The following is a 13,549-nucleotide window of genomic DNA, read 5'->3' as shown; positions in this document are numbered from 1 at the left end:
GACGAAAAAGAATTAGCTGCTAGTCTTATTTCATATGACATTATGACATGTTGCTATCGCAATCACTGCTTCGCTTTTTCGGTGAAAGAGGGTTTTCCCGAAATTCAAGGGACAAATTTCGCTCTCCACCAATTCTTCAATATATAGAGCCCCCCCTGGCGCCACGCCGCCGCCGGTGATTTGGGGACCGGCGCACAGGACTAGCTTCGATTCAATTTCGCCAAGGTTGCCGGCATTGACCCAGATGGTGATGTCATCCGCGGAGAAAAGTGATTGATGGAAGGACGTTAATAATAATATTGCTACGTAGCTAACCCATCAAGAGCCAGACATTCTGCGTACAGAAGACGACAAAGAGGACTGGCCTGGCTGTCTGCTGTGGGTGCTGTCCTCCATCTTGCTCGATGCTGTGCACATCAGTGTAAATACACTTGTAAATAGTCACGCCTCGTGTCATTTTACGTAACAATATTATCTGGGGTTTTACGTCCCAAAACCACGATATGATTATGAGAGACGCCGTAGTGGAAGGCTCCGGAAATTTCGACCATCTGGTGTTCTTTAACGTGCACCTAAATCTAAGTACACGGGCCTCTAATGGAAGGAGTTGGGCAAGTTTACGGGCTAGCGGGATGAGTGTAACGTTGAAAAGAAACGGGGACAAAACCGCTCCCTGGTGCGTTCCCTCACTTCCAAGCGTGAAGGGATCGGTTTTGAATGTGCCTAATTCTGGCGGAATGACCTGTTTCTGAGAAAGGCAGTGACATACCTAGGCGTGCGGGACCCACGTTTAGTTCGCTAAGAGACTGTAAAATGGAGAAGTGAGAAACATTATGGAAGGCCTTGGTCAGGTCCAATGTGAGGATGGCTCTGGTGATGTGTTGGAAAGTTGGATTGAGCGCATCCTCCTTAAGCTGTAACATGACATCCTGAGTTGAGAGTCCCGCTCGGAAGCCATGCATAGTGGGGTGAAAGAGTTTTTTTCTCTCCATGTAGCGGTTAAAGCGATTTAGGATTACATGCTCCATCAGTTTTCCTGTACATGAGGTAAGAGAGATCGGTCTCATGTTAAAGGTCTAACGGCTTATTATTTTTGGGGATAAAAGTCACCTTAGCTGATTGCCATTCCTGGGGCAGCGTGCCCGGCTCCCATTGTTGATTCATGTAATTGGTAAGAGCGGCGAAGGATTGGGAGTCTAAATTTCGGAGTGTTTTTTAGTAACGCCATCTAGTCCTGGAGCGGATGAGGTGCGAAGTTTGCTTAGTGCAGCCCACACTTCCGTCTCTGCAGTCAGTGCATTCAAGTCTGGATTGGGAGCTCCTGTGTAGGTAGGTAACGATTATCGCTTTAGATCAGGGGAATACGTGGTTTGAAGAGCAGCTTCAAGGCCTTGCCCTTGTTTCTCCACCTCAAACATGAGTTCCCTAATTTTCTTAGTACTTTCAGAGCACGAGGGGCATATATCTAACATATGGCGAAGCAGGGACCCCGAGTTCTTCATATGTAGAGTGCCGTCAAGTCGGTTGCATATCTGGTTCCATTGCTGTGATGAAAGCTCGGCCGCGTGTTCAGTCACGAGCTGGAGCGTTTGTGCCATTTTCCGTTTTAATTTGCTATTATATTTTTGCCTGAGCCATCATTTCTCCAAATTCTGATAGGCCTCGCATAGGTGGAGCAGCCTGCTGTCTACTGGCTAGCGGATATGTTCTGCCGGGGCTACTTTTTCGCTAAGAGCTACGTCCCCTTTGACATAGACGCCCAATCTTTGTAGTCCTGAATTTCTTTTGTCGGGTTGCGGTCTCGGGTTTCGCGGAATTTATCCCAGTCTACAATAGGTTTGATATGAAACTGCGGACGGAAATTGGCACTGGGCAGTGCAATTGTTGGTATGTAAGGATCACCGCCGAGGTTGACTCTAGTGCGTCCAGTTAGCTTATCGCACGTTTTTAGTGAACGTAAGGTCCGGGGTTCTATTTCTGCTCACAATGTTGTCAATGCGTGCGCCTAGCATGCAATCAGTGACTAGGGTGCACCTGTTTCGCTGAATGTATTGAAATAGGCTGGTGCCTTTCCGAGTGTTTCTCCTGTAACCCCAATCTACGTGCGGGGCATTAAAATCACCCGTTACGACTATGGGAGCGGAGCTTGCTATTTGGACGGCCCTGTGGATTGCTTCGAATATCGCAGTGAGGCTACCTCTAGAATGCGAATAAATATTTCAGATAAAATATGTGCCTTGTGCTGTACGAAGCGGCAGAAGTTCAAGAATAATGCAGTCAGAGTAAAAATCGGATAGACTGTGTGCTATAAACGAGATATTCCTGTGTATATATGTGGTGGCCCACGGGGAAATAGGATGCGAATGTACAGCCTGGTAGCCTAGAAGTTTGCAAGCCTTTAAAGGCTCCTGTACGGAGATGCCATCAGGGGCGGGTAAAGACTGCCGTATGTAATGTGAGATGTTGTCGCTCTTATTTTTTAATCCACGACAGCTCCATTCCCATATGCAGGGAAGAGGGTGGGGATCAGGCAAGGGTGCCGGAGGGGGTCATGGCTGCGAAGGCGCTTGAGAGGGGAGGGATTGTGGTAGAGCTTCCAAAGAGGGGAGCCGAGCAACTAACATGTCTAGAATATTCGCTATGTTAATGAGGCGTTCTGCGATTTGGATAAAGCCTAAATCAACCTTTTCTCTGAGTTCCCGCTGTTCTTTCCTAATTTTTGTACTCGTGCATTTAAGATCATCTTCCGATAATTCGGACTCTTCTGTCCTGTTCTTTCTTGCGGGGGGGGGGGGATCTGTGAAATCGGTCCCTGATTGGGCTGCCATATCAGTCTCCGTGATAGAGGGGGTGATGGATAGGGGCGGAGAGAACGCAGGCTGCAAGTGTACTTAAACGTTCCAGCACCAGATCCAACTTTTGCTTTAACTCTTGATTCCCTCGAGATAGACGTTCGATAGCCTCCTGAGTTTTAGAACTTTCTTTAGAGTCGGAGCGCATGCCACAGGAGATGGAGGTTTTCTCTACCCAGCTCACCTTTCCGGATTTGGTGCCGAGGTCGCAGCTTTGTGACGCACTTCATCCAGGGCTTTTGCCTTCGCTGCCACTGTTTCGTCCAGGGCTTTTGATTCTGCTGCCCCGATTTCCATCTTGGATGTTTGGGAAAGACTCCTTTCTCGAGCTGAAACTCGTGCTCCTGTTGCTGTTGCTCCTGTTGTGGCCTCTGCCGTGGACGAGAGGGACGGCTGTAGCCACGTTGGAAGAATTGCTTGCAAGCCGTGTCGCCCATCATGGGAGCGTCCCCACAGATGATGCACTGCGGAGTGCAGGGGTGGTCCTCCGGGCGCTTCTAACCACGGCTTGAGTAAGTGAGGCGATTCGGCAAAGGACATACATCTCGTCTGTGGCGGACTTGCCTGCAGTGGAGGCACGCTTCCACCTTCGGACGCAAGTTGAAGACGGCGTAAAGGATGCAAAACGTTTTCACTGAGGGAGGAAGCTCCTCGGCCATGAAATGAATTAGTCCAGAGCGTGAGGTACGCCGCATGTCCCTTGCTTGGACCATTGGCAGGAGGGGATTCGCCCGACGTAATTCTTGGAGCAAGTCCTGAGGCGATTCACCACTGGTAGATAATTCCTGGCCGTGCCCCATCCGGGGAGCTATGTATGCATGAAATACCAGTTTGTTGTCGCGTAGCGTCAGTTTTGGTATTTTGGCATAGTTGGCGACTCGGTTTGCGCAAGAAGTGGACCCTGTGACAATATTTTTGGGCAGGTTGGCTGCCTCCTCGACAGCCGCAGAGTGCAGTCCGCTGTTGGCGACTAGAGCCGCCCGTAACTCTCCATCGTTGTATTGGGCCAGATTGATGCCCGCACTCGGGCGAAATATGATATTGAAGTCTTCGACTGGCAACCCTGGCAGTCGTTTTAAGCGAAGACACACCACAGCTGTGTCATCGAGCGTTGAGGGAACGCTTGGTGTCGACTCCGTTTTGCTTGCTTGCGTTCCGTCAGCTGACGCCGCTTTACTTCACTGCATTCCTTCGGTTTCTTTCGACTGCTGCCGAGGCGAGCGTGCTCGGGTATTCAGGACTACACTCCATTCTTCTGGGTTGAATTCTGTGGCAGGTAGAGCCATGCCGCTCACCTTGTACGCCATTGCGTTGCCGAATAGACTTGTGCATGCGCGACGAAGCGCGAGCCCGACGCCGGTACAGGTGGCGTTAGGGCTAACGAGGCGGCGTTGCCCGCTCAGCAGGAGTCGGAAGTATGTAAAGTTCCGCAAGAACGAAGAGGTTTGTGGCACTCACCAGCAGCGTCCGCAACTTGCTAAAGTTCAATAGAGACCACTGTTGCCACCAAAAAAGCAGTCTTAGTTCAAGAAAACATCATCGAATGCGGTTCCCTAAGAAATGCTTCGCATTTAAAAATAACCGCCACGCGTTGCCAAAGCCTGCATTGCCTTGCAGATAATAGTTAACTCCTACGGCATGTGCCGTTCTGTAAGAACACAGGCTCCTTATCTGACAGGGCGATTGGAGGGTTTACTCAAACAAGACACGTGATCAAGCGCTATGCTTGCAGCTGCAATAATGATTCCTGCGCGGTCATCTTCATGTTTATCAGTTGTAGTTGTGGCGCGAAATTGTAGCTTCCATTCACATCTGCTGACATGTTGCGCCGAAAAACTATCGTTAACGTTAACGGGAACGGGAATCCGTCCCTGTCTTCTTTTGTCCCAGTGTGGTTACGCGCCCGTATTTCAAGTATCATGAATCAGCAACTCACCCAATCAACCATTCTGATCAGTACTGTGGGAACCACGCCCACCGGCTATCGCGAGATAGCGCCACGTGCTGCGCAGAGGCGGTGCGCGTGGCCCAGCTGCGCGTCTTAAAAGGGGCAGCCTGCGCGCTGCCCAGGGAGAGGTGCCTTGGCTGCCAGGAAGGACGGATGCTGCCACCAGCGCTGGCCGATTGCTGCTGCCGGATATCATGGTCGCCGCTTCGCTGTCTCGTGTCCCGGGACCGACCCCGCCGTATGCAGCGTAGAGAGAAATTATTGTTATCTGTTGTCAGTTGAAGCCTCCGACGTCCTTGCTTTAACTACGGACGGGGCGCAGCAAGCCCAGTACCCACAGTACATGCAACTTAATAGTACCCCATTACACAGAAAATAAAGTCATGAGTCTGTGCTCTAATGAATTCCTAAATAACAGAGACCATCTTCGGCGAGTTGACGCACGTGTAGAAAAAGTTTCAATTTCTGGGAGCTTGAAGGTGTCAAATGTAGAACCCTGCCAAGTCTCTTAGAACATTATAATGTCGAGGCTGTCGAAGAGCAATTTTAAGATCAAGCGCTCAACCTTGCGCATGCAAAGAATGCTCCAATAATCTATCATAAGCGACGCTGAATCGCTATCCGCATCAATTAACTGTTACAGAGGTACTGACACAAAAATGTTGGCCTCTCGTTATTTTTTTTTTTTTTGCTGCAGCGTGTTGCCGGGATTCTGTTAGGCATAACACGGCACGTTGTTTGCTGCAGCGGGCGACAGATAATTTATTACAGGCGCCTCATTAACGACCAGTGTAACTTTCGGTTTCAAGACCGACAAGCCTCCGGGTGCGACTATCACAACCTAGCGGGTGCAGCGCTCGATCACGTCAGCACACAGAACTGTCACGCACTTCCGCGAAGTTCGCGAGCAGCCGCCGAGAAACAGGTTGCTGGAGCGAACGCGGCAAAAAAAAAAAAAAAACATGGCGGCTATGACGTCATGGTAACTTGTTGCAGCGTGGTCACGTGAGGGAAGTAGGGGGTCACCAAGAGTCACCTTTGAGCAGGGTTGCCATTGACTTTCGAGTAAATGTCGCCAAACGACGAGCAAAAAGTCGTCAAAAGTCGCCATTTTTTTTACAAATTTCGCCAAAAAAGTAGCCATTCTAGATATGTGCGGCATACCCAGTAATAAAAATTTCCACTCACGTATAGCCCCGTAGAATACAGTGCCATCCAAGACCCTTAAATTATATTGACGTTTCTCGATGCCACTCGTATCGCCCGCTTCACCATGGGAGTGCATGGTGCTGCTTCTCCGACTAGCCGCAAGATGTGCGTGGTGGCGCAAGGGTGAATGAACGAAACGCTCATGATATCCTTCCATCCCTGTCCTCTCGTTTCAAAGTTAATAATATCTGGGGTTTTACGTCCCAAAACCACGATATGATTATGAGAGACGCCGTAGTGGAAGGCTCCGGAAATTTCGACCATCTGGTGTTCTTTAACGTGCACCTAAATCTAAGTACACGGACCTCTACCATTTCGCCTCCATCGAAATGCGACCGCCGCGGCCGGGATCGAACCCGCGACCTTCGGGTCAGCAGCCGAGCACCGTAACCGCTATACCACCGCGGCGGACTCTCGTTTCAAAGTTAAAAGTGTGGTACAAACCTTGGGCGAAAACCGTGAAAGCATTATTTGTAGACAGCTTTACGTACCCTTATTTGAATTAAAAGGATTAAAAGGTTTATTGAAGGTAACACGACAGAATTCTTACAGGAACCGATCATTAGTGAGTCTTACACCTTTTCAGTGTAAACTAATATGATACCGGACATCACCGACCTTTTCTTATAGTTACTTATACCTACACGCGTCAATCCGATGCGTTATTGCTGTATAACAATGTAAAATGTTATATAGCAATTGTTTTTATTGCACACGCTCACCGAGAACAGTGAAAAATGCCTCAATAAATAATTGTTATTGCAGAAATAGCTGCGTATCCGTCTCTCTTCGCTATTCCAAAACAGTCTTTGCGAGCTGAACGGGGGGTACTGCAACAGTGAATAAATGGTCGGAACATAAATGAATAAATGGTCGGAACAAATGGTCGCAACACGCGGCCAACCCGTCGTCTTGCCCCTTCAGATGCGAAACTTCAGATAAGCTTAAAGCACCTAAAGCCATAAACCTATAGTCAATCACTGCACCCTCGCGGTTTGCAAGGCAGTCCGCTGACTTACATTTTGCTAGAATGTCGCTGAGGGACGTTCCAGTACCTCCTGCATCTAGTTGGCATCCCGAACTAAGGATCCCACTCGCTGATCTTATTTTCACAGAACATCAAGTAAACGTTTTATTATCTCTCTAGATGAATTGAGGAGGTACACACGAGTTACAGGACGGACATACCGAATGACGCGTAATGTGCACATTTTACTCGTGGGTCTAAAACCAAGAAAAATACTGAGAATGTTGCCGCTCATTCGTTGGGAAGACACTGAGCTTAGGATTCAAAACTCGGTGGAGACCTAAGCCGAAAATCGCCAAAAATTCGCCATGTCGCCATTCATAATTTTAGGTCGCCACGGGCCTCTCAAATTCGCCAATTTGGCGAAAAGTAGCCACCATTGGCAACCCTGCCTTTGAGGGTCTCAGTAGTGCGAGGGTGTCGATCGCTCACGCAAACTTCAAAATTCATTTAAAATACCTTCCAAGCTGTACTCGTTGTTGATATTTTGCAAGTGATACATGCACGTTCACGGGAATCGATCCCGCAGGCTATCTCGGCCGCGAAAGTTTGTGTCAGTACCCCCTTTAAAGAGGCCATGGCACACAATGTTCGATCATTGCCTGTATTATGTGGGATAGTACTATGCGTTTACAAACAAGGTGGCGAAATTTAATGACATTCCGTAGAAAACTTATTTTATAATTGAATACTTTTATAAGAACGCCAGGCCTGCGCAGAAAGCGCAGCACAGTCACAGCGAAAGCTCGAAGAACGGCATTTTTACAGCCCGTTATAAACTCTCTCGTGGCTACTAATACAACTACACTAGCAACGTACCCACTACGCCACAAATCATATTTTTTGTGAAGTCGGGAAGCACCCACCACGATATTACTCGTCATTCTGCGGAGAAGCGAGGTACCATCTGTAAGGCATTATGTGCAATTTCTTGATGCAACTGCTGATGACGAGGAAGAAATATGACTGAGCCTTATGTAAGGGTTGGAAGCTTTAAAGGACCCACTAGTTACGTAATTCGCATTACGTGACGCCCGGTTGTTATTTCACTCTACCACTACGCTTTATAACATACGCTGACGTGAAAAAGAGATAGAAAGAGGGAATTAATCTTATTGAGACCCTGAGAAATGGATCATGGGAGCCTTATAAGCTGCATGGCAACCAATAGAAGTGCACTTGCGAGGAACCCACTACGCTATAAATCACAATTTTTGTGAAGTAGGGAAGCAGCCACTATGCATTTTTTCGTCATTCTACGCAGAACCGTGGTACCTGCTAAACACCTGAAGGCATTATGTGCACTTTGTTGTTGCTGTGGCCAATGACGATGAAGAATTATGGCAGAGACCTTTGTAATGGGTTGGAAGCATTCAACAACTCACTCTTTGCGCATTTCGCATTGTGTGACGCCTGGTTACAGAATTCGCACTCTGTGACACTTGGTTGTTATTTTACTCTTCTGCCACGCTACATTACACATGTTAATGTGGTTCCTTCCCGACTAGAAGCCTGTATAGGGTATTTTTGCAAAGCAGTTTAATGCACAGGCATGGCTATGAGGTAGAATACTGGGCTCCCACGCAGAGGGCCCAAGTTCGAACCTCGTTCCATCCTAGAATTGTTTTCTTATTTCGTTTTTTTTTCTTATTTCGAGCGATAGTGGTTACAGACACCGGCGGCGGCGGACAACTACGGCGCCAAAAACGGCCCTTGTGATCTCATAACAGGTTTCGCTGTAAAACACGCGAGCGGCCTGAGAGTCGGGCAACACTGGTACACTTGCCAGGCGCGACGTAACAAGGTTGCTTTCTGTGCGACCGTCTGCATTCCGGCGAGCGATTTTGCTCCGTACGCAGCTGCGCGTGCAATCGAGCTATGTCAGATTTGTTCAGCTTGTCATTGAAAATGATCTATTTGCAACAGCTGCAATTTTCATAGAAGACGACGGCTCCGCCAAATGCATGCAGCACATGACGTCACACACACCATAGCAAAATGGCGGTCGCTAGCTGTGGGTGGGGTTTATAGCCGGCGACCTCTAGGACTTATTTTGCATGGCATGGCATGACATGGCATGGCATGGCAAGAACTTTAATATGGTTCAGAGAAACTAAGGACAGAGGGCAAAGCCCCCAGGCTAAGTCGGTGGCTCCGCCCACGTCGGCACCGGTAGGCCAAAGGCTTCCCCGATGGCGTGAGCTCTCCGGACAGCCAGGAGTTGATCTTGGAGGACTTCACTGGCTGGTTATGCACCGACTCCAGTCCTCCTCACTGTTCAGATGCGAGGCCCCTTGGTTGGGCACAGTCAGAACATATGATCCGGCAGACACGGCGTCTGTCCACAACGTTTACATTCGGCGGGGAAACCCCCTCAAACTTGTTAAGCACAAAGCACTGAACTATTATTTTACGATCCATTTTTCATATATGCATAGGCACAAAAGACCCTTGACTTCTATTATTTCACCGAAAACTCCAAACTATTGGGTAACTGTTATGGCTCCTTGAAGACAATTGTAACAGGAATGAAAATGAATGATCAGAAAGAAATAAAGAAAAGTGTTTCCAGCTATGCTGCTTCCCAAACACTGAGAGTCAAGAGACGTGCCAGCATGTGGTGTGGTTTAGTTCCTGTTCGCGGCCTATCTCCGTGACATATGTCCGCATGCCTGTGACTAATTTTCATTGTCCCCATTCTCAACGTAGCCTCGTAAGCGCCTCCTCGGCGTCGCTCACGAAACGTTCCTTTGACGAAATTTTCGCAGAAAACAAGGTTGCTCGGTGTTTCTAACTCCGTGCAGGTATTTGCCTCACGAATCGTCTTATAGAATGTCAATGGCCTGCTGCCAATGACACATCGGAATGCCTTGAAAAGCAGCATGCCGCCGCTGTCTGCGGGCTTCGCCTAGATCTTATAAGCATAAACCTACAACCAAACATTGCCTCAGAGTAGGCACCAGCCAAGCCATCGACCATGAGGTAATGGCGCCTAGTTATTTGCATTGCAACGTGAGCACAATGAGACTCTCCACACGGCTCGACCGATGACGCTGAGTGGGAAGAATTCAGGGAGCCTCAATATCGGACAGGAAGCAGCCGAGGAATGCTGGAATGTTGTTTCACTGCCATCTTGACGCGCCCTGTAAGCGTGCGAAGTGACCGAACTGAGGAGATTGCTACGTTGCATTCTTCAAGCTCGGCGTAGTCCTTGTATTTTTTCCTTTCGGATCCTTTGCACGTACAAGTCATACCACAAAGAAACACCAGGGCCAATCCTACAACACTGACAAGGAAGTAAAATGTCCCTTATCTACGTCTATTGAGGTGAGACGAATAAAATAAAACGCGGGAGAACTTCGAAAAAGAGCATTGAGCTGCAACCTCCGGATACCGACGCTCACACAGAACGTGTTTTTGTGTAACGAATTAGCTATTTATTTGCCTTATTCCATATGCCTGGATGAGTGCAATCAGGCGATGTATTGTATTTATTCAGATATGCAGTACAGGTAGCGATAATTACGTATATACGGGAGAACTCAACAAAGAAAGTTTCGTAGCTTTTATACGCACTGTCTCGTGAAATTACCTGATAAATTCTACTAATTATTTGCAAACATTCAAACGAAACTTGTGAGAATAAATTTGCCCCCAACTCATGATTACTCTGTGGATTTAGATGTTGTATTCAACAGGACGCTTTCTTTATCGGAACATTGCATGATCTAAGGGTGGAGGTTCATTACGCTCCAGTTTGTGTTTGCTGATCCCGAACGGTCATTCGGAACCGCCGGCGACTCTTGGGCACAAACGGATCGATGAAGACACAGCCACTCAAAGTTGACAGAAGGCGTATCCCGTTTCTCCTTAGGAGAAAGAATAATCTCCGAACAGTTCGCAGAAATCTTCTAGAAGGGAGTGATGCGGAAAAACCTCGCTTCCGGCGCACCCTCTGCCATCCTAACGAAGAACTATATCACAAAGGACGACGCGTACTGCTTTCGATAATTAGACGACCTCATCGTCATGTCTTCAGTCGACAGCGTATTTACATTAACGACTTAGGGCCGACGTATTGACAAATTCCGTTGCACCTCACGTACAAGAACACAGAATGTATACCGGCGAGTGGCCTAAAAAAGTTCGACACAGTGCCAGCATTTTACATTGCACACATTTCCAGACTGTCAGAATGCTGACGACATTTCCATTTTGACGCTCCAGTAAATGGCTTTGATTCAGTTTTGACATTCAGCATGTGAGGTTGGTCGAAGCACCACCTGATTCAGTTTAGGAGACAACTTTAGTTCCCACGTCGATGGTTTCGTGTCAATGGAAACAACAAAAAATGAACATAGTTGGTTCATAATCTAATTACCTATAGGATCGGTACGGCCGTTTTGAGAGGTTGCGACGTGCAATATGCAAAAAAAAATCCGGCAGATCCCACGCATTGTAAGGATCGATTTCATGCAAAGCAGTTGGAGAGTAGTCGCCTGTGTTGGATTTTCGCATTGATTCAAACGTTATGCGGTGGATCGACGTTTTTGGGTAAGTTTGTATTGTATTGTATTTTTCTATGCATTTTTTTCAGGCTGTTGTGTATTCCTTTTATTCTGCACTGATAATATGTTTTGACTTGTTAATTGACTGTTTTTCTTTGCTGTTGGCCACACCCCATACATTACGGGCTGCGGACTAGTCAAGCCGCCTATAGGCATCTTTTTTTCCGTTGTCCTTCATCTGTAAAATACACGGTGGCAATGGCCTGGCGTAACGTCCGTACTCACGTTAAAGGGATGTCAGTTTTATTGCAATAAGGTACACGCTACTGTCACGTGCATATCATAAGTAGCGGTCATCGGCGTATTCGAGCGACGCTTGATGATAGCTTGCGGGCCTAATGTTTCTTACATTGGTATAAAAGCTGAAAGCGAACACTGCAACCACAGTTGGCGTCGCTTCGACATGACACTTGTATAATCTCTTTCTCCAAAGCAGCTTGAAGCACTGCCGTGGGTCTGTGGTAGAATATATACTTGATTGGCATGCATAATGCCTGTGTTCGATTCCTGCTCGAACTGTGATCATTCTATCCTTTGCTTCCGTCGGAATTTTTCTCTCGTTGACAAGGCCGTCGACGCCGGCACAGGATTTTCCGCAACAAGGAATGTTTAACGCTATGGTGTTAATATTTCCAAACCCTATTGTCGCTGTGCTGATATAGGCTGTGAATCACCTGTGACGCATACCCGTAGACAACAGGCCGTGTTTCAGCTGGTGGGATGGGTTTCATGACGAACGCCGCAGGAAAGTCACGTTATTCTTGAGACGACTTGTGCATCATGTTCGTCATACAATCATGTGCTTCTTTGCCAATTTCGGTTTATACCAAGTTAAGCAGAGAACCGTACGAGGTTAGTGACATACTAGAATAGATAGATAGATAGATAGATAGATAGATAGATAGATAGATAGATAGATAGATAGATAGATAGATAGATAGATAGATAGATAGATAGATAGATAGATAGATAGATAGATAGATAGATAGATAGATAGATAGATAGATAGATAGATAGATAGATAGATAGATAGATAGATAGATAGATAGATAGATAGATAGATAGATAGATAGATAGATAGATAGATAGATAGATAGATAGATAGATAGATAGATAGATAGATAGATAGATAGATAGATAGATAGATAGATAGATAGATAGATAGATAGATAGATAGATAGATAGATAGATAGATAGATAGATAGATAGATAGATAGATAGAAACGGTCAAAGTGCCTGTGGTTCGCTGTATAATGCTTCGATTGTAATAATGTAGCCTGCATGCTCTACTCTTTCAAGAAAAACGAAGAACTGTGTTTTGATACACCTGTAACAAAATTCTGAAGCTCAGCCTCATAGAGTGAAACTTCGTCTCCTTCGTTTATGTTGTCACGGGGCTGTGTCTGCGAAGAAAGCAAAACACCTCCGGTAAAGATGAAACGCTTCATATATAAAGGGCGGACTCGTGTCCAGTAAAAGAAGTAACACTAAAAATGCAGCGGAAGCGGCAAGCACAGACGTCGGTCGTCCGTAATATGATCGTTGGCGGATCCCGTCGTCTTTTATGCATCCCTGAGCGAAGATTGCAGTGCTATCGCTGGGACTCGCCTTTGCTAAGGAATAAACTCGGCAGCTCGCATTGCGGCGGTCTTATCAGACATGTCGAAAAAATTCTCTGTTTCCCAAACATTGCGGCACGGCCTCCACCCAGCGGTGGTTACAGCCCTTGATTGGTGAAGCTAACAATGAAGAAATAAGCGCGCGTAACAATGCCCCCTTCTGAAAAGGCATGATCCCGATGCTATAGAAGAACACGAAAGCGAAGAGAGAAATGTATATATGCATATGGGAAAAACACAAGGGCAAGTGGAAAATAAAATTACGAGAGTTCGCTAGCGCTGATTGAACGGCTTAAAGCGCGCCATACACGACTGCTATATGATGG

General features: G+C 47.1%; 1 long non-coding RNA gene across 1 annotated transcript; it reads right to left on the bottom strand.

Annotated features, from left to right (window-relative positions):
• Positions 1–469: 469 nt before the first annotated feature.
• LOC125758571 (uncharacterized) lies at positions 470–6,418 on the bottom strand. Its single transcript, XR_007416232.1, has 2 exons — positions 6,315–6,418; positions 470–592 (listed from the first exon to the last, which is right to left on the bottom strand). It is a non-coding gene; the product is annotated as an uncharacterized LOC125758571 (long non-coding RNA).
• Positions 6,419–13,549: the final 7,131 nt, after the last annotated feature.

The sequence above is a fragment of the Rhipicephalus sanguineus genome, chromosome 5 (genome assembly GCF_013339695.2).
Source record: "Rhipicephalus sanguineus isolate Rsan-2018 chromosome 5, BIME_Rsan_1.4, whole genome shotgun sequence".
Taxonomy (NCBI): domain Eukaryota; kingdom Metazoa; phylum Arthropoda; class Arachnida; order Ixodida; family Ixodidae; genus Rhipicephalus; species Rhipicephalus sanguineus.
This window is presented reverse-complemented; position numbering and strand designations above follow the sequence as displayed.